Genomic DNA, 22326 nt, shown 5'->3' with positions numbered 1-22326 from the left:
TGCAGCTAGACTAGATTGCCTTCCTTGTGTGTAAAGAAAAAAAAATCCTGTCTCTTATTTCATAAGGAAACCTACCCCTGAGTAGAGTCTCTCTCTTAATCTTTTTTGTGTGGTAGACCCTTTTGGCAGTCTGATAAAATCTATCTTCTGAGAATTTTTAAATTTATAAAATAAGATGCACAAAATAACAAAGAAAACCAATTATATTGAAACAATTATCAAAATTTTAAGAAACAAAAAAGTTCATCAATCCCAGGTTAAGAACACTTTTTTAAAATTAAAATTATTTTACTTAGATTATTAGCAAGTCAATACAAATAAGCAAGACTAATTAATATAAAATTCTTAAAAATGGATTAATCAGTTCAAAAGAGGACCTTTTTTTTTTTTGCTTTTTGAAGGGGGAAGGCAGGGCAATTAGGGTTAAGTGACTTACCCAACGGCTAGTAAGTGTTAAGTGTCTGAGGTCACATTTGAACTCAGGTCTTCCTAAATCCAGGGCTGGTGCTCTATTCACTGTGCCACCTAGCTGCTTCCAAAATAGGACCATTTAGTACATTTTATCCTTTTGAACATATCTGAATGTTTAACTCTGCTGCAGAAAATCCTGATTCAATATTGAACTAGATGAGACTCTTCTAGGTGTTCTTGGGGTATTCGATAGCAAATGGGAGTCTGGTCGAACTAAATCTCGAGTCTCATACTTTGCAATGCAAGGTAAATGCATTTTAATTCCCAGGTTTCAGAGAACTGGTCCTGAATGGCAAGGCTGTGGAAGATGTACTTTTTGACATCTTGATACATCTTGCATATATACTGATCCAGTTCCATGATGCAGCGAGTATGTAAAGTGTATTCACCATGACTTTCTGAAAGCCTCTTGTCCTGAACAAACATCTAGAGCACTTGTTCCACCTCCTTCTTCCTCATTGTTTTGCTCTGGAGTTTGTCAGACAGGTTTAAAATACTGGTGGATGGTGCATAGGCACTTTCTGATTCAACAATCAAGTCCATAGTTTTTTAAAAATAATTACAATTCATTTTCTGCATAGTCAGATGCCACTTTATTAGCTTCTGTTATTGCAAGATTCACTGGGGCATAAAACATCTTTCCATTCTCTTCTGAGCATCCTTTCTGGATTTCCATAAACAGTGGAGGCAGGTAGGTGTTAATCACACCAACGAAGTCATACGGTTTGTCTTGGGCATAGCACACTTTGTGCTGCTGTAATGTAATACCCAAAGAAAGGCAATTTCCCAAGGTTCAGAATACCAGCATAGGTGCTCTCCATTTTATTCAGTGACCAACCAAGAACAGAGAAGATCAAAACATGACATCATTCCAAATACAGCATTTACTAAATGTGATTAAATAATCTCCAAGGACTACCCCACCCCAGGACCTTCCAATCATTCAATCAATTACAAAGTTCCTGGTCTAAATACTTCTCCACCCCTAGGCTATACCTTCATTTAATCCACCACAAAGCCCCTCTTCTCAAATGGAGATTAGTTTCCAAACATAAGTAAAATACATTCATTTGCTCAACCGTAGAACACAAAAAGGTCAAAAGTTCCCCACCCCTGGATCACAATTGAATCTACCCCAGAGTTACATCAAGTTTAAGCTCAGCACTTAATACCCAAATGGAGGTCTTTTCTTCATCTGGACACGAGGCAAGTTCTCAGCAATCTTAGTTCCTGGGGAGATAAGGCTTAGCAAGGCCACAAGATATGTTGCTAGTCCCTTCATTAATTCATCCTCTGTCTGTAGAACAGTCCTAGAACCCCTGAAAACATTAGCAAAGCCCTCTCCCAGGATTTCTGTAAACATACAACAAGAAAATCCTTCTTCAGGGCTTCTGAACCAACAGAAAGGTTCCCAGACCCCTGCAACAACAGCACTGTCCTTCACCAGTGGACAGTATTCATTCTGTCTGCAGGACAGTCTCCAGACCCCTACAACAACAGCACTGTCCTTCACCAGTGGACAGTATTCACTCTCTGTCTGCAGGACAGTCTCAGGGCTTCTTAGCGAATAGCCAGGTTCCAGGACTTCTTCAACAGGACTGTCTTTCACCAGTGGACAAATCTGGCAAAACAACATCAAAACAGACAGACAAAGTACCAGCAAAACAGCCATGTCTCCTCAGTCCTTGGCAGCTCAGGGGGCAGGTCTCAAAAGTCCAGGGCGATTCAAAGCGGCCACCAGCAATTTTCTTAGTCTCTCTCCACGAGGTGCTGTTTCCAAAAAAAAAAAAGTTCTTCCGCCTCTCTCTTGTCTCTCCAGATCTACGTCACCAGCTCCTCCCAGTTCAGGACTTTCTTTTCACATCAACAAGTCCATCCCACAGGTGGGATTAACAAGCTCTGGGTTTTAACACAATCAATTTGAAAACCAAGCCCAATACAGGGGAATCTCCACATTCCATTACTATCACAGCTGCTCACAGAAAAATCTATGTAGCTGTCTTGCCTCAGCTGCACCTATTATTCCATTAGACATCAGTACCTGGAGGGATCAACGATTGCTATCAGTCATGTGGCTGGCCATGGTGATCCTACAGCAGGAGGGACTGGGACCAAAAGGAAGCAAGAACACTTGCTGTAGGGCTTCCCAGACTGTGTAGAGATCTCACCACAGGCATTTAGGACCTATGGTCATTTGGAAGTCACCTCACCTTGAAACAAGAAACCAAACCAATTTTTTGTCGTAACTCTCTTAGGTACCAAGTGTTAAACCAAACCAGCACTGGAATTTAGGATGAAGGACTGGGGGATTCACCTTCCCTTACCTCTACTCCCTCTCCTTTTGGCCTACCTCACTCACTAGATGTAATAACATACACTTGTTCTGAGTACCTACAGCAATTATAGGGAATCCAAGTTATTCTCTGGAAATCCCTAAAACATATAAGGAATCCAACTATAATTCCAGACAAAATCTCCAGGTAGCCCTTTCTACCTGGGGAATGCCAAAATTCTCTGATTTCCTGAAAGAATTTAGGGCATCTCAGATTTTCTTCATGGATCTCTGCTTCAGCAAAGCCAATCTAAGTGGAATTCCGTCCTCACTCAACAATAGGATTAACAAATTCAGTTCAAGAAACTAGGATCAGGTAAGCCTTCAATATATGCGGGGCTCCAAAAAGGAATCAAATATTTGAACCTTTAATTATCCAGGGTTTTTAGGTCAGCACACAAAACTTTTTCCTATAAACCTGCAGTCCATATAACTGTCAGGCAAGCAGTCTAAGTCTCTTTATAAAAGTAAAACCAAAACAAAACAATGATCCTTTATGTACTTGGTCAGCAACAGCATTTTTGTGACACAAGATCCATACTTCTCAGTTTAGCTGTAGTGCTCATACTGGTTAGGGTGCTATAACAAATGTCATTATAGAAGTATTCAAATAATCAAAGATCTGATTAAGGAAATGCACTAGAAAACGGACTGTATGGCTAAAGCCTACAACAAGAGAGGAAGAAAACTATAAATCTTTCTCTAGGTGATCCTTAGGAGTGGACAATCCTCTATATATAGCTCTATAGCTACTCTCCCAACCTCTGCTCATATTGCAGGTCAAGTCACCAGAGCACAGTAGATTTACCATTGTTGGCAACACTCCCTTGCTACTTGCAGGGCACAAAACAATGTCTTGATTATTGAGTTGATTACTGCTAAACTGAGTCAAGCAGGTCATTTCTCCTAAGTTCAATTCTGGCCTCTGACCCTTGCTTGCTGTGTGACCCCGGGCAAGTAACTTAACCCTGTTTATCTCAGTTTCCTCATCTGTCAAATGAGCTGGAGAAGGAAATGCCAAGAAAACCCCAAATGAGGTCATGAAGAATTGGATACAACTGAAACAACTGTATACTTTTCAGTTTTCCTGTGGTCCCAACTTTTGTAAGGAGGTACCTTAGAGAATGCTGTTTTCTTCATTTCTTTTTAATATCTTTTTATTGCTATATTTTTATGTCACCTTTGTTTCCAAATTATCCCTTCTCCAACTCCTACCAGTTAAACATACCTTACAACAAACGATTAGGAATAAAGAGAAAATAGTAGTTCTGCAAAACCAACCAACATACAACCATGGCTGACAGTTGCCAGTATTTTTTTTAAGCAATTGGTGTTAAATAACTTGCTCAAGGTTACATGGCCAGTTATTTCTGGGTATGGTCCTAAGTATCTGAGCCCGGATTTGATCCCAGGTCATCCTGACACTCGGGCCAGTGCTCTTACTCACTGCGCCACCTGGCTGCCCGTAAGCAATTGGGGTTAAGTAACTTGCTCAAGGTTACACAGCCAGGTGTTTCTGGGTGGGTGCTAAAGTGTCTGAGCCCAGATTTGATCCCAGGTCATCCCGACTCTGGGGCCAGTGCTCTTACTCGCTGTGATTACCTGGCTGCCCCAGTTGCCGGTATTCTACAGTGATTCTTCATCGCCTCCATCCCCTCCCTATCACAAAGGAAAGGAAGTATATTTTCTCAACTCTTCTCTTGTGCTGATATTAATTCATTTTAATTTTAAAGCATTTAGGATTTTTAATATTATAATTCCACTGTAGTCATTACAAATATTCTTTTCTTGGCTCTTCACTTTGCATCAGTTCATATAAGGCTTCCCTTGTTTCTTATCTTCATATTTATTATTTCTTATGGTACAGCAATATCCCATTACATTCATATGTCACAAATTTTCCATCGGTTTTCTTAACTGCTTCCTCATTTCTTTTAAAATATTTTAATTTTGTTTCCTACATTTAAGAAAAAAAAGTTTGGAGAGATTTTTGAATACTACCTTTTGAAATTCTGCCTCAGCCATTTTTACTTCTTTGGAGTTGGGAGGAGTTCTTACTATTCCTGGTTTAAAAAAAATGAGATAGATCCTCAAACTCTCTCCCAAGTGTATGTTTAATGTCAGTGGTTGGTTTTCTGTATCATAAAATTTTCCTTCCAAATACAGTTCAAAAACAACATATTGCTCTGAGATTGTCTGCTTTCCAAAAGAAGCAACAGAAGTGTTTAGATTTACATGACCCCAGTTTCATGACAGCAGTAGCAGAGCTGATATCTTATCCGAGGAAAAGCATTTTTGGCCTCCAATTCAATTACTTTCATGGTGGGAGCCACTAGCTTATTTCAGCTCTAACACTGCTGCAGAACACTGGCAGCAGTGAATCTTTCAAAAAGTATAAACACAATTGGTATTTATAGCATTGTTAACATTTGCTAAATAGTTGGGAGAGTGATCTGTATGCCTGTTTTTTAGCAGGTGGGGCACAAATCTTTGTTGTGGCTACAGTGGGTTTTAAGAAATAGAGTAAGGTGATTACAAAACATTGTGGCAGAACAGTAAATTAGAAGTGTCGAGTACAATAAGTTAAGAATCTGTACAGACACAGTTCAAAGTATGGTAGAAACAATCCCTGAAGCATCTCTGGCCTGACGTGTGTTACCCAGATGGCTCAGTTGACATAGTGCAGTACAGGAACTGTGCAGTGAAAAGCCAAATAAATGTTAAGGATTAGTCAAGTTTTAATTGAAAACCTACATAAAAAATACCATAAAATGAAGCCAGATTTTTTTAGTTACATCTCACAACAAAACAGGTTTTTTTATTTTTTCTTGGACAGCTAAGAAAGCTTAGTTGTTATATTAGCTGCACCAGAGTCTTTGTCTAGATAAGTTATATGTACATTTGTTTAATGCCTTTATAACCAATAACATCCTCAAAGGTATGTGGTTAGTTAAGTTTCATATCTCAAAAGCTTAAGACAAATAAATGCTGCTTTTATAAAGTATTTTTCCTTACTAGCATTTACCTAATGAATACTGACCTTTGCGAGATACTGCCTGGGTACTTACACAATTAAGTATTTATCAGCCTGTTTGCTTCCTTCAGATGCAGAGCTGGTTTTAAAAATGGGAAGATGGTGGAGTCCTAGAGTGAATAAATTTAATTCTTTATATTTTAATTTATGCTAGTATTGCTTTGAGAATATTGAGAAGGAAGAAAATAAGCATTTTTAAGTGGCTGCTTTGCGCAGACACCATTCTAAACATTTCACAAATATTATCTCATTTTACCTCAAAACAACACTTTGAGGTAGGTGCTATTATCTGCATTTTTGCAGTTATGGAAACTGAGGCAAACAGAGGTTAAGTGACTTGCCCAAGGTCACACAGCTAGTAAATTTTGAGGCTTAATTCTGACTCCAGGCCCCAGCACTTTATTTCCAGTGTTATGTTGCTGAAATTGAGTTCATTTTAAAAACCTTATTTTAAAAATTAGCTTAATGTGTTTTGCAAATTTCTAAATGTTTATAACAGCAACAATGCAGTATTGCTAGGAGTGAGTTTTTGTTTAGTTTCTTAAAGAGTGTTTTTGATCCATTTATAATAACATGACTAACATTTAGTCACAAACGTTTCATTCTTTCCAGGTATGATGGTATTGGTGATAAGTCAGAAATAATAGGTATTTGCGTTTATTATAATGAGAAATCAAACGCTGTAACTGTGAATAATCACGTTTTTACATGTATCTGAAAAGCATTTACTTCAGTTGCCTTTTTTTATGCTACAAAACTAACAAAACCAGATTCATTAGCAACAAGTGTGTAGCCTTGTGTTTGCCCTCTAGCCCTGCCACACCTGTGATACTGTTTCATATGCATGTGTGTTCAATCCATTGTCTACCTAACTAGGCTTTAAGCTTTCTTGAGGTCAGGGGCCAGGTCTTATAATTCTTTGTTCTTATGGTAGACAGTAAAAAAAACTGTTACATCCCACCTTTATAAATCAGTGTTGACCAAATGAATGATAGTTCTTGTGCTATTTTTTAAAATTCCTCTTTGATCTTAAGACATAATTTTAGGGAAGTAGCAAGCCTTCAACTTTTGAATGTTGTAAATATATTGTCCAGTGCATGTCTTGAAGAAGTTGATTCCATTTGGATCTTTGCATTCATTGGCAAACACTTAGAAACACCACCCTATGGTTTTTTTCCAGGCTTACTGCTAACTTTATCTGCTGATTTCCAGTAGCCAGAGATGTAGGTGTTTTGAATGAGCACATCAATGTTCTAGAGAGAGATACTGTTTGAAATTATCCGTGAACACAGTGCCTCTGAACATTATTGAGTGACATTTGTTTCTCTTGGTTGTGTCTGCTCTGACTAGCTGGTTTCTTTCAGATTGGCAGCTGGGATTACACTGCAGTAGATGGACAGCTGCAAGAACTGCGAATTGTAGGGGGACTGAGTTAGGCCTCAGTTTAATATGCCTGGAATGCATGGACTCGGTTACAAAGTCCAAATGGGAAAATTGACCACACTTTTACAAACTATGATCACTTGCTGTTTTGCCTTAGAAACTGCCCTGTGCGTATTTTTAAATAAACATACTAATAAAATACTTTTTCAAATTTGTAAAAATTCTTTTCTGTTCTCTGCTTTTATATCACTGTATTATTTTTTTAAGTCTTTTTTATCCCTCCATCATAACTTGTAACAAAGAATAAAAAAAAGATGAAAAAAAACAGTTTAACAAAACTAACCAACACATCAGCGGTATTTGACAGACTATGTAATATTCTATACTGTATTCCCCCCACGACTCCTCCTCAGCAAAGCAGAGAGGGAGGTGCATATATCCCAATTCTTCTCTAAGGGGCGGTCCTATTCTTTAAAATTATGCTGTGTTCAGTTTTATTTGTTCTTGTCATTCTTTCCATTTTCATTGCTGTCATTGTGTATGTTGTGTTCCTAATTCTGTTTATTTTGCTTGAATTCATCAGTGTTCCCATGTATCCCTGAATTCTTTCTTTTCATCATTCTTACAATGATATTCCATTACACTCATGCGCTGTACTTTGTTTAACCAATTCCCACTCAACAGGCTAGGACTTACTTTACCTCTGTTCTCTTGGTAAAGTAAGTCTGTGAATATTTTGGCGTATTTGTTATCTTTCTGTCTGACTAACTTCATTTGGCCCTCTGCCTAACAGGGGAATCTCTGGGTCAAAACACATGGACACCTTAGTCACTTTCTCTGCCTGATTCCTAAAGTGATTTCCAGTATGAACTAATTCACATCTCCGACAATAGTGTATTAGTATGCTTGTCTTTTCGAAGCCTCTTAATTATTGTCTCTTCCATTTTTTTCTCATCTTTGCCAATTTGCTGATTGTGAGGAAAAACCTCAGGAGTTGTTTTGACTAGCATTTCTCTTATTGTCTAATGTGGGCCATTCTTGAATAGGATTGTTAATTGTTAGCAGTTCTCTTGAGAAGTATTTGTTCATACTTTTTTTTTTTCCATTTATCCACTGGGGAAAGGCTCTTGGATTTTTGTATTTGCATGCATAACTTAAATATCTTAGATGTCAAACCCTTTACATAAATAAATATTTTTCCCCAATGTGAGCTGTCCTTATCTTAGTTGTATTGATTGTTTGGGGGGAAAAAAAGCTTTGAATTTTCATGTAATCAAACTTCTCTATTTTATCTTTTGTGTTCTCCTTTGTTCTTTAGTTAAGAATTCTCTCTTACTATAGCTATAAAAGTTCTCTAATGCTTTTTTTAAGTAATGTGACTTTTTACACTTAGGGTACATATACAATTTGAGGTTAATGTGGCATATAGGGTAAGGCATAATCAATCAATCAACATTTATTAAGTACCCATCATAAGCCAGGCAGCGTGCTAAGGGCTAGTGATACAAGACAGGCAAAAGATTCCCTGTCCTCAGGAACTTACAGTCTAGTGGGGGAGGCAACAAGCAAACAAATGTATACAAGAAAGGTATATATAAGATGAATAGGAAATAATTAGCAGAGGGAAGGCTTTAGAATTAAGAGGAGTTAGGACAGGCTTCCTATAAGATGGGATTTTTTTGTTGAGACTTAAATGAAGCCAGGGGAGTCTGTAGTCAGAGTTGAAGAAGAGAATATTCCAAGTATGGAGGACAGCCAGAGAAAATTCCTGAGCTGAAAGATGGAGTGTCTTGTTTGTGAAACAGCCAGGAGACCAGTGTCACTGGATCAAAGAGTATATATTGGGGAATAAGATGTAAGAATACTAGAAAAGTAGGAGGGGGGCTTGGTTATAAAGGGTTTTGAATGCCAGACAGAGAATTTTGATTTGATCCTGGAAGCAAGAGAGAGCCATTGGAGATTATTGAGTAAGGGGATAACATAATCAAAGCAGTGCTTTGGGAAAAATCACTTTGATGACTGAATGGAGAATAGACTGAAGTAGGAAGAGACTTGAGGCAAGTTAACCTACCAGTAGGCCATTATAGTAGTCCAGGTGTGAGATAATGAGAGCCTGTAATGGAATAGTGGCAGTGACAGTGGTGAGGAGTATTGGAGAGATGTTGCGGAGGTAAAATCAACATATTGGATTTGGGGCATGAAAGATAGTGAAGAGATTCGGTCTAAGCCTAATTTCTACCAATATTGTCTTCTAGTTTTCGCCATCAACTTATTGTTGTAGTTTTCAATTAGATTTCCCTTTTAAAAAATAATAAATAGCTTTCTAAAAATTTCTCTACTCTGAGGCACCATCACATGCATTTACATCCAGAGACTTCTGGTTGCAAATTTTTCACTTGGAGATAAATATATATTTTTCTGTTTAGATTTGTTATAGTAACAGTCTAAATATTTTAAATACTGATTAATGAATATAAACCTATTTCTGGTTTGTACCCTTACCTTAACCCTTCAGTTTTTGCCTGTGCTCATTATTTTAGGGTATTTTTTTTAATAAAACAAGATAAGGAATTAAAAACTAGATGTTTAGGTAGAATCAGTTCAGTTCCTTCTTTTATGTATTTGTGATTTCATTAATATAAGGAACCCTGCATATCAAGGCATATTAACTCCTTATTAGCAACTTAAATGTTTATCCAGTATCATCTGCCATGAACATGGACTTCCTGGCTTCAAGGCCAGCACCCTCTTCACTTAGCCATACTGCCTTTCAGTTAAGTTCCTTTTTCATCAACCTTCAGGGTCCCTTTGTTAAATACTTTCATATGTGCTTTGACAAGGGACAGAATTATTTTCTATATTTTGACATTTTTGACTGAATTAATTTTAAATGTTTCACATGCTGGAATATCCATTAAGTTTTCTGGGAAGGATATTTTATCTTTTGCAATTATGCTTTCAAATATTTTCATGCTCTGCTATATATGTCTGTATTACCTAAACTTAAAAGGTTAGTTTAATATGTACTGATATTCTAAGTTAACAATTGTGCATGTATATATAAAGTTTGCTGTGTTATTTTTGGAGATAAGTACATTTAAAGACTGAGCACTTAAACTGTTTTATTGTGGGGTTTTTTGTTTTTTTTTTACTTTGCCAAGGAGAATACATTATCCCTAGGTCAAGTAGGAGGTTGGAGAGTAGGCAACTGTTTCTGAATGGTGCTTTCTTTGCTAATCCTTTTTCAGGTGGGAATGCTATCTAAGAGGGGGCTAAAAGTATTATAAAACATTTTCTCTCCCATAATTGCACCCCGTACTAAACAAGTATATTTAATTGTTCTGAGCCTTGTCTTGGCCTCAGTGGTGAATGTTATCTGGATTTTTGTCCACTAGGAATTTAAGTACAAACCTTGACATATCACCATTTAGTAGTTATCTGATCAGGATGTTTTGTTTTTTTTTTTTTGGATCACTGTTATCAAAGCTAGATTTTAACAGAGGCCTCAGAATAAGGAAGAAGCTAATCAGGCAGATCAGCTAATCACCCTGAATTACTCAATAGCAAGGGTTGAGGTGAAACATGTCAAATAAACAGGGTGTTCTTCTGCCCTCTTAAGTTACAGATGAGTTAAGGCAAAGGGAAAACTGGCAATCATAATTATGTGCTAGCAGCCAAGTAGAAAATACGGAATACTATTAATTAATTTTTTTTAATAGTGGGAAAAAATGAGTTAGGAACAGTGGCAAACCCACTATTTTAGCCTTATACAGGCTCCTCTAAATACATAAGACTAAGAGGTACATTGTAAGGTATCTTAATAGAACTTAATGACCAGGTAGATCTGCCAGTTTATATCTGTTTTTAAAATGTGCAAATTATACCAATTTCAAATGTTTTACATATAGTAAATAACTACTAACAGTTACTTTAACAGAACATTCCTCTCCTTTGACTTTTTTTTTAACAACAGCTACTTTTAAATATGATAGCAACTTTTTTTTCTTTTTCCTTAAACTAGTTTTATAGTAATTTCAGTCATAAACATGAAGCAAGAGTGGAGGGAGACCCAATTTCAAACTTTGAGTGTTGCTGCAAAGAAAAGCAACAAACATCTGTTTTTACCTTAACCACATCCATATGTGCAACTACTTTTTCCCCCTGCCCCAACCACTTCAAAATAAAAATTTACAGCCTTCATTGTTGGATTCCAAGTGTACTGGTAAGTTAACTTATTTTCACATTTAAATTTAAAAGCCTATTTAGAGAAGCAGAAAAAGTATCTTTGTCAAGTAATAGCCCAAATCTATGCTATGTGTAGACCAAGTTTGCATTTGTTCCTTTCTGCACTGATAAAATGATGCAGACATATAGTAATAGCCACAGTAGGATTGTTTAAAATGTCTTCACAGCATTTGCATATACATACCTCTAGTAAGTTCTGCTATTAATATTTGAGAAACTGTATAAAAGACAAAATGTGTGGTTTTTCCAACATGTCATGGAAAACAAAGGATTTGCATAGCTTATTCTGTTTTATTACTATGCATAACAACATCTGGAATGCTGGTGCTATACTTAAGATTTGTTATAGGAATCAAGAATGGGGGGAGGGGATGGGGTTGGGGTGGGAGTGGGAATCTGTTTTTAGAAATCACTGCCAGATTTCCCTACCCCAGTCTAATCTAGTTTCATAGGATCTGTAGTATCTAGAACCAGAAGAGATCTTAGTGATCATTTAGTATAAGGAAATTGAACATCATCAAGGATGTCACTTTTAAAAAATCTCACAGATAGTTAATGAACTAGGATTAAAATCCAATTCATCTGCCTCTAAATATGTAGGTTTTCAATATACTGTGACTTAGTTTAAGTACCATACCATTCTAACTAATCATTTGCACAATGTACAATATTCAGTTCTTTCTAGGTGATGACATCCTCCCCACTGAAATCTCTTTGTATTTATTTTGAATGTATCTTGTACTTTTCTGTGAACATACTATATCTCATGCCCTCAATAAGATGTAAATTCCTTGAGGCCATTATTTCATAATGTTTAATTTTGAAAATATAGTGCTGTTTTGTCATTACTTGATTCGGTATTCTTGCACCAATATTCACTGGAAATGTTGACCTACAGTTTTAGTTCTCTGCTTTATCTCTCACTGGTTTTGTGATTAGGAATATGTTTGTCTCAGAGGAATTTGAAAGAAATCCTTCTTTTGTCTTTTTTGCAACAATTTTTATAACACTGGGATGAATTATTCTTGGCATCTTTGGTAGAATTCAGTCAAATCCATGCATATTTTTCTTTAGAGGTTCTTTTCTGGCTTATTCAGTTTGTTTTACCAAGAATGGGTTTTTTTTTTTCTGTTTCTTGCTCTATTAATCTGGATATTTTATATTTTGTATATATTCATCCATTTCATTTGTTACTGGCTTTATTGCATATAACTAAGCAAGAAAATTTATTTTAGTTTCCTTTACTTTCCCTTTATATATTATGAAATCTTTTTAATTTTTAATATTTTCAATTTAGTTTTCCTCCCATTTTATCAAATCTGGTAATGTTATTTTACTAGTTTCTTAAAACTAGCTCCTGATTTATCAATTCATTGGATTTTGCTTTCAATTTTATCTTTTCTTCAATGCTCAAAATTTCGATTTTTGTGATTATTACTTTTCAGTTTTTAAAGTTGTATACTCCTTTCATTAATCTTTATCTTTTTTTGTTGAGGAAAGTGTTGAGACACATAAATTTACCGCTAAGCACTGTATCTCAAAATGGTTGGGCAATTATTGCATATGAAAATAATGAAATTGTTATTATTCAATAAGAAATCAATCAATAACCATTTATTAAGCTCCAGCTATGCGGCAGGCACTATGTTAATTAAGTGTTTGGGATAGAAAAAGAGGCAGAAAGCAACTGCTGCCCTCAAGCAGCTTACAGTTTAATGGACAAAAGTGCTGAGTTCAGAGAATCCAAGGAAGTCTGATGCAAAGTGAAATGAGCAAAACCAGGAAAACAATTTATATAATGTCTATAGTATTTTAAAGGAAAAGAAATCTGGAAGACTTAAAAACTGATAAATGCAACAACCAATGAGGATTCACCTAATAAGTGAATGAAATAGGATTCATTTATTAATAACTCCCTGAGAAATTTAAAGAGAGCGTGAAGCATTCAATTCAGAGAATGAAGGATATGAAGGACCAATTAACCATCTTAAATGAATCAAGAAATTTTGAAAGTGACTGGCTCTTTTTCTAGTGATGATTGCTTGCTTTTTGTTGATTGTATAAATTTTATTTTGTATAAATTGTATAAATTTTATTTTGATTTTGATTTGCCTTAGAGAAACTCAATGCCCAAGACATCCTTGACCTTGCAAGATCTCAAACCATACCTTTCCTTTCAGACCACAACACTCATACTGCCTAAATTTTATCTTCAGTAGTCTGCCATTCATTAATTAGACTTCTCCTGCTTTTTGCATTACACTCCTCCTATTATGGCAGACTTGATTTTTTTTGCCCAAGCTAGATCCCCAGTTCATCCACTTAACTGCTTCCTTCACAACCATGCTAGACTTTCTTCTACAAATCTGTATAACTTCTAGTTCAATTCAGTTCAACACAACAAACATTTATTAATGCCTACTTATGTGCAAGGCCTTGTTTTCTCTACTTTTGCTTCTGGGTTGATTAGCTTTGCAGGAGAAGTCATAAAACCATGCAGAGCTGACCCATTATATATTCCTGCTATACAGCTACAACTGGGCTCTCACTGTTACTTGGCAATACTTTAGTTTATCTCTTGTTGACTCTTTGGTCCACTTCCCACAGCAGCTGTTTCAAATCTTCACATTCTCCTAAGATCCCTAAATCTGCTGCCCACTTCCTGTTTATTCCCAGCTATTCTATTCAAACTTAGATAAACAATACTTATTTTATTGAAAAGATAGAAGAATTCTACTATTTGCCATCTCTAACTTTCATATCTCTTTGCTCTTTTCATCCTTCCTTTTTGCCTAAGGGTAAAATGTGACCTCTCCTACACTAACTCTTCTACCAGTATTCTGTCACCTTTCAAGAAGAAATTGTTTCACAAAATTTTCTAGTCTGTTAATTCTACTGATAACTTCTCCTTGTGCCAATACCTTCTCCTGATATACACCCACCCCAAAATTAAAAAAAAAAACACCACACCTTTGTTTCATCCTACTGCTAATGTATTTACCATTCCATATCTTCTTTAACTTCCAGCATCTCAAATTAATGTTCTACAGCTGCTGTCTTGATTTCTTCTTCACAAATTCATTTGTTAAGACCTTTCAGTCTGATTTGTTGCTTCACTTCTCTATTGAAATCATACTCTTAAAGATCTCTGGTGCCCCGTCTTCATTCTCATTGGCCTCTGCACCATCTCACACTGTTGAACACCCTATGCTTGAAACTCTTCCATTGGCCTCCTCAGTATTCTCTCCTACTACTTTTACTTCTCTATTTTCTTCTCTGGGTCTTCTTCCTCCTATCTCTATCATTTAGCCTTAGGTTTGTATATTCTCCTAACTTTATGCTGTCTCTCTTTGGGAACTTTTATACTTTTAATGATAATAATAAGTAGCATTTATATAGCACTTGCTATGTGCCAGATACTATGCTAAGCACTTTACAAATATTATGTTTTTTTTTTCATCCTCACAACAACCCTGGAAGGTAGCTGCTATTATTCATTTTACAGAAGAGGATAGTGAGGCAAAGAGAGGTTAAGTGACCTGCCCAAGATCATACAGCTAGTATCAGAGCCTAGATTTTAACTCAGTATTAACTCACTATTATATATAATATATAATAATAATAATAAATAACTCACTATTTTAACAAGTACTTCTTGCCTCCAGGCCAGCATCCACTATGCCACTCTATGCAGATAATTTCTGTATTTTTTTAGGCCATGATCTTTGTTCTCAGCTCTAGTTCTGTCTCTCTAACTGCCTAATAGATATTTCCTTTTCAATGTTCTAGCATCATCTCAAACTTACCATATTTAATACTCATTTTCTCCCTAAAACTAGCTCTCATGCCATAATTACCTATCTTGACCAATATGTCATCATCCTCTCAATCACTCAGGCTCAAAGACTAATTAGTGTTGATTTCTCCCCTCTATTATCCTCTATATCTAATTAGTCTCTATGTGCTATTAACTCTGCCTTTGTATTTATCCCTTTATTTCCATATCCACTGCTACTACCTGGCCCATTATAATAGTTCCCCAAGTGATCTCTCTTTTCCCAATTTCTCACCACTCAGATCCATCCTATATACTAATCTTCTTAAAACACTGGCTTTATCATCACTCTGTTGTGCAAAAAAAAAAAAATTTAATTGCTTATAGGTGGGTATACATAAGGTATAGCAAATGGCGACCACTCCAGCAGGCCCAAAGCCCAACATTTTTGTTAGGAGAGAAGAAAAAAAGTAAGGAAAGACTGCTGCTAGGTAGTAAATCCAACAGGCTGACAGAGAAAGAAGGCTTCAGGAACATTGTTTCTACATCTGACTAAATCATATCCATGTTTTACAATCAGGTTATATCTCATCCATGAAGCCCTCCCTACTATAGCTTAATATCGACCAATTCACAGTTCAGTCCTCTGGACTACTTACAGGATTCATTCCAGGCTGTATGGCTCCACAAGATGTTCTCTACCATATCATAAAATATTCTCCACTCTAGAAATTTTCTTCACCACTATACTACTTCTCACATTAGAAGTACTCTCTACTTTTGCCTTTCCCTCTGACTGTCTGGTTCCTCCTACAACTTCCGTTTTAAAGAGCAGGCCCAAGTGAACCATGTGTTCATTTCTCTTCCTCCCTTTCCCCCAACCCTGACCCCCAGGCTGTACTACTGATACACTGAATTTTCTCTACCATGCTCCAAAGCCTGGCTCTTTTACCTTCTCCACTCTCCTTTTAGCTCCTTTGTGTGTGTTGTTTTCCCCATTAGAATGTAAAACTCCTTTGGGGCAGGGACTGTATTTCTGCTTGCATCCTAGACCCTTACCATAGTGCCTGTCACATAGTAAGCACTGAATAGAATACATGTTTCTTGATTTGACTTAACAGAATTGATGTTTGCCTTACATGTATGTGACATTTATCTATTAAGATAAACTTTTGCAGTGTGTGTGTATGTATATATATATATATATATATATACACATATGTATATCCTTTTTCTCCAGTTAGATTCTAAATTTCTTGAGGGCAAGAACAATGTCATTTTATACTTTATGCATAGCCCCAGATGGCTAGCTTATTTCTGTGTATGTTGATTGAACCTTCAGAACCTCTGCATCTATCATAATCATGTCATTGCTCAAAATTTTTTAATTTCTCCCCCTTGCTAATAGGTAGTTTCCCTTAGGTAGATGCTCAGCAAATATTTGCTGGGTGACAGAATCCTTTTACTTTCTTGCTACAATTTCCTTGTGCAGTTTGTAATGTTAATATCACATAATCCCACAACTGGAAAGAATCTTAGAGGCCCTAATGTCCAAATCCCAACTGAACAAGAATCTCCTTTACCACACACTTGACAAGTGGTCTGTTAGTCAAGAATAATTGATTCTATCTACACAACATCTCTCATATCCGTCCCTTTCTTTCCATCCACTGTCTTTGCCCTAGTTCAGCTCCTTGTTACCATCTGCAGGGACTCGCAAAGTAGCTACACAAGCCTTGTTCTAATCCAGCTAGCCTGTTCCGTGTTCCCAAAGGATGGCATTTCCTTTCTCTCCTTCATACCAGTGCACAACTTAGCTACCTTTGTCTGGAATGCACTCATTCCTTACCTCTGCCTCTTAGAATGGTTAACTTCCTTCAAAGTGCAGCTCATAGGCCCTCTTTCCCTACAAAATCCTTGTTAATCCTCCTAATTGTTTTTGTTTTCTCTCTTTCAAATTTACTGTGTATATACTTTGAATTTAATTGTCTGTGTACATGTTATATCTTCACATCAAACCTTCAATGGCAGGGACTATTTAACTTCTGTTAATCAGTAGTCAGCAAACATTTACTAAAAACAACAATGTTAATCATAGCATTTATATAGCTTTTTAAGATTTGCAAAGTGTTATATGTGTATATATACACACATGTATAGGTATACATATATACATTTGTGTGTATTATATAATCTCATATTTAAGCAATCACCTTGGACCCTTATTTCACACCTGAACAATTATAGTTTCCCAATTAATCTCCTTTTCTCCAATTTCTCTGCACTTAAATCCATCCAGTATACTAATCTTCCTAAAATACTGGATTTATCATCACTGTCTTATAAAAAAATTTCCTATGTTCCGGGAAATGTGCTAAGCATTGAGGATACAAAGATAGATGAAGTCAAGCTCTTAAGAATCTTGCATTCCAGTGGGGGAAACAAAATACAAACAGTTATGTACATGTAAAATATATAGAGAAGAGACGGAAGATGATCTCAGAGGGAAAGCAGTAGTATTGAGAGAAAATGAGAAAGGCCTCCTGCAGAAGGTAGATTTCAATTTGAGTCTTAAAGGAAACCAGAAGACAGGTGAAGAGAGCATTCCAGATGTGATAAACAGCCATTGGATAGACACAGAGTCAGGAAATAAAATGTCATGTGTGAGGAATAGCAAGAAGGTAAGAGGAATTCATTGAACAGGAAGAGTTGTAATTATGTTTTAGGAAAAAATAACTTTGGCATTTGGAATAGAGAGAGACTTTCAGCCGAGAAAATCATGCAGAAGGCTGTTGCAGTAGTTCAGGCTTGAGGTAATCAGAGTTTGTATTTGAGTGGTAGCTATATGTGTGATGAGAAGAATATGTGTGTATGTATATGTATATATGTATATATATGTGTGTGATGAGAAGAATATATGTGTATGTATGTGTATATATGTATATATAAGAGATGTTATGAAGGTAGACATGACAAGTCTTGAAAACACATTAGATCTGTAGCGTGAGTGTTAAAGATATATGCTGGGAATGACACCAAGCCTGGATGTCTGAGGATGGTGTTGCCTTAGACAATAATAATAGGGAAGGTTTGAAGAGAAGAGGATTTGAAGGGAAAGTTAATGAGTTCAGTTTAGGACATGTTGAGTTTAAGATTTCTGCAGTTCATCCAGTTTGAGGTGTCAAAGGGGCAGGTGGTGGTTTGAGACTAGAGCCAAGGAGAGAGGTTAGATAGAGCTGGAAGTTATTTACAAGGAGATGATAATTGAACCCATGGGAGCTGTTCAGAACAGGATAAAGAAGAGGAGACCCAAGATACAGCCAACACATAGTGTAATGTCTTGTATCTAGTAGGGACTTAATAAATGTTTGTTGAATTAAAATTGAGTTAGAATCTCTACATCACAATAGAGCATCTGGGTAGGGATCACCCATAACATTTTTATTAACATGCATTAAAACCCCCAGATCTGTTTCAGATACACTGTTGTCTAGCCATACGTCTCTGAGCTTACATTTGGCAAGTCGATTTTTTTAAAAACCTAAATGCAGTTATTTATATTTATTTTTACTAAATTTTATCTTCTTTGGTTTGGCCCATAATTCTAACTTGTTGAGATTTCTTTGTTCCTGACTTTGTCATCCAAGATGTTACCTATTTTTCCCAGCTTTTTAATAAGCATGCCATCATCAAAGTAATTGATGAAAAATGTTAAATAGCACAGATATAAACTCAGATCCTTGGAACACTTCCCTAGAGACTCCCTTCCAAGTTTAAATCAAACAATTAATAACTACTCTTTGGGTCCAGTCATTCAGGTAGTTTTATTTATTTTTAAAATAGGGTGGTGCTTATGCTTTTTGCCTTCACAGCATGACCAATTGAGGGGGATAACATGAGCATGTGAGAGAGGTGGTTTCCCAGCACTACTTCAGTTGATGTAGTCCCAGAAGATATCTAAAGACATTAATGAAGTGTTAAATTGACTATAGAGGTATGGTATATATGTCCTTTATTTGTCTGAGTCAAGAAGGGACTCAATGTTTGAGAAACAAGTTAACCATACGTCTGAGGATTGTAAATAGTTTAGCTCTGAATTAATTTCAGAATTTTAAAGTTGAAGACATTGTAAGCCAGGAGTTGCCTGTGGAGGAACCCTCGGTGGGGACAGAGGAAATTTTTCCCTCCTTTTCCACATTCCCCCCATTTCAAGCATGTAGCTTTATGAAGGAGCAATTCTAGACCAATGAGAGACATTATATCTAACAGGGTGTAGAGAGATACACACTGCAGATGGACAAGGATACAGAGAGACAGTTACCCAAGATGAAACCAGCCTCAAGGAACGTGACCTTCAGAAGCATAGAAGAGAGTGTCATAGAGGGGAGAAGACCCTGGGAAACTAACTGAGAGAACTGCCCAACAAATATCATAACCAAGGAGAGCTTCAAAAGGACTCCACCAAAGGAAAAATTATTTCTAGACACTAATGAACCTGTAAATTGCCTTTGCCATACAAGTACCCTTCACATTATCTTACTTGCTCTTGAGTTTGACTCCAGTTTTTCCCATGGACACTGTTAATTTGTGGAAGGTTTGCCTCAGATTTATGGTGGGGGTATTTTATAATTACTGTTCTTGCTATGCATCATGGCAATTACCCTTGATGAAAGACAGTTGTGTTTACTGGCTGATTGTGAAGAGGAAGCACACTGACAAGGGCTCACAAACCAAGGAATTGGGAGTGGAGGCCTACTGGATTGCTTCTATAAACTAAGACAGAAACTGCCCTTGGGGGATACAACCTTCAAGTTGGGAGAGTACCCACATATAAAACAATATCAAAATGACCTTGTAGATAAAGGCACCAGCATCTGGGCAAACCAGGAAAATTTTAAGAATAAGACAAATCTTGAAGAAAGTCAGGGATTCCCAGAAGCAAAGATGAAGTGAGTGAATTCTAGGTATGGAGCGCAGGCAGTGCAAAGTCACAGAGACAAGCACTGAGTAAGTGAATGAAAAAAGCATTTAGTTGAATGTTGCACTGTGTCCAGTGTGGGGGGATTACAAATATCAAACCCAAGATAGATCCTGCTCTGAAGGAACTCATTTTCTAATTAGAGGAGACAATGCATAAAAGAAAGTTTAAAATTAAGAGGTGAGAGAGGAAATGAGAGGAGATGGGGAGGGACAGAATGGGGTAAACTATCGCATATAGAAGAGGCAAGGGGAAATGGTTACAATGGAGGGAAAGAATAGGAAGGCAAAAGGGAGTGGGTCAACCTTATTTTCATTGAATATGGCTCGGAGAGGGAATGAAATACACACTAAATAGGGTATCTCACCCTACAGGAGAGTAGGGGGAAGGGGATGAGAAGGGGGATGATGGAATGGAGGGCAGGCTGGGGGGCAGGGAAGTTGGAAGCACCCACTTTTGAAAAGGGACAGGATCAAAGTAGAGAACAGAACAAGTGGGAGGTGGGATAGGAGAGAGGGACATATAGTAAGTCTTTTACAATATATCAACTATATTAATGTTTTGCATAAGCTACACATGTACAACCTATACTGAACTGCTTATCTTTCTAGTAAGGGCAGGTGACAAGGGGGGAAGGGAATGAATCTAGAATTCAAAGTTTTAAAATCAAATGTTTATATATATATACTGTTAATAATACTATTTTACATGTAATTGGGAAATAAGATATACAGGCCCTGGGGCATAGAGATCCACCATGCCCTACTGGAAAAGTGAAAGGGGGTATGCAAGAAGATATGCGAGAAAGCAGATTAGAGGAGGGGATATACTGTGGGACTGCTGGTGGGTAGGGGTAAAACAGGGAGAAAATGTGTAACTCATAATCTGGTGGAAATGAATGATGTAATAAATTGGAAATTAATAAAGCATTTGAAAAATGAAAAAAAAAAAAGTTTAACTGTAGGCCAGATGGAAAGGCCCAGAAATCTTAAAGTTTCAGCAAAGGGGCAGATGACAAAGCCCCAAGAGATCTTTGTCCAGAGTCAATAAGTAAGTCAAATAAAATGCTAGGGAGTCTGCAAGGTGTAAAGGTAGAACATACCAGAACGACTTTTCTTAAGAAGCAGTGACAGTACAGAGAACATATGCCAAGAATATAAACTACTTACGGAAGAATTCTCTTAAACAAGTACTGCTGGGAAAATTGGAAAGCAGATTGGCAGAAATTAGATTTAGACCAACCTTTTACACCATATGTCATGAGAAACTCAAAACAGTTATGTGAGTAGAATATAAAAGGTTACCGCATAAGAAGTAATTTTTTTTTTGTTTTTTGGAGGGCTATTGGGGTTAAGTAACTTGCCCAAGGTCACAAGGCTAGTTGTGTGTATGTGTATGTGTGTGTGTGTGTGTGTGTGTATGTGTTAAGTGTCTGAGACCACATCCAAATTCAGGTCCTCCTGACTCTGGGGCTGGCACTCTACTCACTGTGCCACCTAGCCGCTCCCAGAAGTACCTTTTATAGCTATGATTAAAGGGAAACGAGTAACCAAATAAGGGCTAGAAGTGATCACAAAAAATAAGATTAATTATTTCAATTATAATGCTATTAAGATGAGAAAGGAAACTGAAGATGGGGAGAAATCTTTTTTTTTTTAGCTTTTTGGAGGGAGGAAGGCAGGGCAGTTGGGGTTAAGTGACTTGACCAAGCTCACATGGCTAGTAAGTGTTAAGTGTCTGAGGCCGGATTTGAACTCAGTTCCTCCTGACTCCAGGGGCGGTGCTCTATTCACTGCACCACCTAGCCACCCCAGGATAAATCTTTATATAAAATAGTTATTAAGAGTCTGACATCTAAGTTATATAGGAATTAACACAAATGCATAAAAATTAAGAGCAAATGCCCAGTAGAAAATTGGTCAAAGGATATAAATAATTCTGAAGAGAATTGCAAACTATTAAGAACATATGAAAGATTTCCCCAGAATCACTAATAAAAAGAGAAATACAGACCAAAACAGTTAGAATAGTTAATTAAACAGGCTCACCAGAAAGATAGGGATAGTAATGCACTGTTAATTTTACTGTGAACTAGTCCAACCATTCTA

At 36.8% G+C, this 22326-nt stretch overlaps 1 protein-coding gene and 1 pseudogene across 2 annotated transcripts in view; one reads left to right on the top strand and one right to left on the bottom strand.

Annotated features, from left to right (window-relative positions):
* The window catches only part of LRBA (LPS responsive beige-like anchor protein), a 737508-nt gene that overhangs the window by 658888 nt on the left and 56294 nt on the right, over window positions 1–22326 (top strand). The gene's annotated exons all lie outside the window — the stretch shown is intronic.
* On the bottom strand, window positions 421–1237 carry LOC138174883 (non-structural maintenance of chromosomes element 1 homolog pseudogene; annotated as a pseudogene).

This window comes from Petaurus breviceps, unplaced genomic scaffold (genome assembly GCF_028583685.1).
Source record: "Petaurus breviceps papuanus isolate PSGF00001 unplaced genomic scaffold, PetGlider_PUasm1.0 76, whole genome shotgun sequence".
In the NCBI taxonomy this organism is placed as follows: domain Eukaryota; kingdom Metazoa; phylum Chordata; class Mammalia; order Diprotodontia; family Petauridae; genus Petaurus; species Petaurus breviceps.
Note: the sequence above shows the minus strand (reverse complement) of the source record. Positions and strands in the feature narration are given on the sequence as shown.